The sequence below is a fragment of the Epinephelus lanceolatus genome, chromosome 8, assembly GCF_041903045.1.
Source record: "Epinephelus lanceolatus isolate andai-2023 chromosome 8, ASM4190304v1, whole genome shotgun sequence".
Classification (NCBI taxonomy): domain Eukaryota; kingdom Metazoa; phylum Chordata; class Actinopteri; order Perciformes; family Serranidae; genus Epinephelus; species Epinephelus lanceolatus.
Genome location: NC_135741.1, coordinates 43,390,352 through 43,393,025, shown reverse-complemented (window position 1 = coordinate 43,393,025; position 2,674 = coordinate 43,390,352). Strand labels below are relative to the sequence as shown.

Below are 2,674 nucleotides of genomic sequence, written 5' to 3'. Positions count from 1 at the left end.
TCTTCGTGGCTGACCAAACTGCTGTACTGCTCAATACTCCTTTATAGATTTTCCCTGAGAGTGGTCTGCCAGGCAGCACTTTTCTTTCTTTCTTTCTGTCTGTCTGTCTGAATTGTCTGTCTATCAATTGATTGATTGATTGATATTTATGATAAACAGACAACAAAAAAGATAGAGACAAATAACAATAACTGAAAGTGAACGGAAACTAAATGAACAGATTGTAATAAACAACAAAAATGTAGTCTTACATGTTCAAAAAGGAGGAGGAAATATGCACACATTTCCTTTACCTTATCTTTATACATACATACATATATGTATATGTATATATATATGTGTGTGTGTGTGTGTGTGTGTGTTTGTGTGTGTATAAAACTGCTTTTCGTGCTTAATGCTTTTTGTTGTTTATTACATTCTGTTCATTTAGTTCTGTGGAATTCCTCTGTGATGATCCATTCTGATTTATGCCCAGGGAAAACCACAAAAATGGGCAAAAGTCTTTTCAGAGCCAGAGACTTTTCTGACAGCCGACAAATCATTGCCTCGCTGATGTATTCAGTATCTCTGATGTTATGTTTAAAACTGTTGCTGCTGAAGAATCAAAGGGCAATGCATAAAATTTGCTCCGATGATAATGCGAATCCACGATGTGTAATATTTGATCTATGTGGGTGGAACAGATTGTTAAGATAAATGGTAGAGTGTGAGGTGAAATTGTAGCTTTCATAGACACTCCTCTGGGAATTATAAGACATCCAAACAGGGTCTAATGACCAACAGCCCCTGAATAAATTGTGCCTCAACGTCCATGACTTAATTCACAAGAGGACACGCCATTTCTCTCCTTCCTGCTACACACTCAGCAGGCGATCAATCTCAGGCTTAGATGAAGCAAACCTGCCACTCAGCAGGTTTGCTTCATGGAGTATATTGCCATTGTTACTGACTCAGGGTTACTCTGAACTGGCTTTGTGAAACAGAAAAGTCAGACTTTTCCTCATCTCAGGCTGAACATACTCAGAGTTTTCACAAATCCTGCTCTCTGAAATAGGGCCCAGGTGAGCTCAGTCAGGTTAATGAGTGAACATGTGAAAGGAACCAATCAGGAAAAGGAAATGAGGTAAAGGAAGGGAGGTAAGTGAGGAAAAGTGTCAAAATAAAGAAAAAGAAAAATCTTTACCACAGAGACTGTGTTTTCAGGGAGGGCAGGAAGTAGAATCTGATGAGTTACAGGTCTGAGATAGGACTTGTCTTTGACAACAACTTCAGCTGTCCTGATGTGGCCATCTTTGCTTTGAAGGAGGTGAGTCACCTTTCCTTCAGGCCAACGGGCTCTTGGTAGTTGGGAGTCAACAGTCATCACAATGGAGTTTAACTGTAGATCTAGTTTGTCCCTCTGCCATTTGTGCCACAGTTTAATGTGATGGAAGGTAGGATTAGGTTAAGTGTTTCCAGAAATTATCAGATAATATCTGTATGGCGCCATTATTGTTGACTGACGAGATCGGAGTCATGGTAGGAGACGAGGGGGTGATGCTTTCAGACCACACTTATCTTGTGCTATCCCTCCAAAGAAAATACAAGCATCTACAAAAAAATCCATTACCATCCATTAACAAAGCTTCACCACTGCTGCTCATAGGCTCAGATCACACCCACTTCATCACTCTCATTGCATCAGATTGGGTCCTTCTGGGTCACCTGCAGTTGTCAAAACCCATCTAAGATGGACACTTCAAGGCCGCGTCAGAGATTTCCAGTGTCAGAATTTCCCAGTCCCAGGCCAGTGCCTCTTGACATCTTTCAGTTCCCCTGCTGATGAACTGCACTATCATGTTGAAAGACTTGACACTAACTGTATGCAGTAAGAAGATATTTATCACTGAAGCAGGACCACTAAGCAGGGGGGCACAACAAGAGTTGAAGTCAATGGTGTTAATTGCTATACCACTCCCCTTCTAGACCTTGTAGGAGAGGGGTGATGCTTTCAGACCACTCTCCTGAACATTCCTCAGTCTGCAGTGATGCCACAACTCCACAACACTAAATTTCGATCATCAAAGGATGCAGACAGAGCCATCTCATACAATGATCAGATTTCAAAACAGGATGGTTATGTGGCAAGCATCTGACGCAAGGTCTGAGAGCAGAGATCACCATTCCCATAAATCATAGACTCCGGTACAGTAGGTGGCGCCATACCTCCTTTAACGTCTGTCTGTCGCTCGCCAGTAATACTAAAGAAGAAGAAGAAGATCCACAAATGAGCACAAAAAGGAAGGAATGATAGGGGGAAAGAACATTTTATCGTGTGAAACTGACATTAAATGAGTAACGTTAGCCCCCAAACTGCTGAAGAAGCTCTGTTGTGTTTGAGATATGAAGGCGACACCTGCTAGCTCAGTGGATCTATGAGCGAAACTCTCCTGTTAGCTAGCTCGTCTGCGAGGCTAACAGTCAGAACCCTCACCTTTATCCACAAGACGAGGCAACAGTAATCAACTGAAGACGTTTTTAAATTAGGACCAAAAGGTAAGGCTTATGCATATCTTAACTGCCTTATTCCTATGGCTCATGCGGTCCCGCACAGTCTCAGCTAACTTAGCACACCAAATTGCATTCAAAACTCTTAACGTTACACGTTTAAATTGGTCTTGAAGTAACGTTACAG

The 2,674-nt window shown here is 41.8% G+C and overlaps 1 protein-coding gene across 2 annotated transcripts in view; it reads left to right on the top strand.

The window, feature by feature from the left end:
• The first annotated feature begins 2,227 nt into the window (after window positions 1-2,227).
• gmeb2 (glucocorticoid modulatory element binding protein 2) overlaps window positions 2,228-2,674 on the top strand; it is a 28,296-nt gene continuing 27,849 nt past the window's right edge. For both annotated transcript variants that reach the window (XM_033630066.2, XM_033630064.2), the window contains exon 1: window positions 2,228-2,535. The gene's annotated coding sequence lies outside the window, so the exon portion shown is untranslated. The remainder of the gene's footprint in view (window positions 2,536-2,674) is intronic.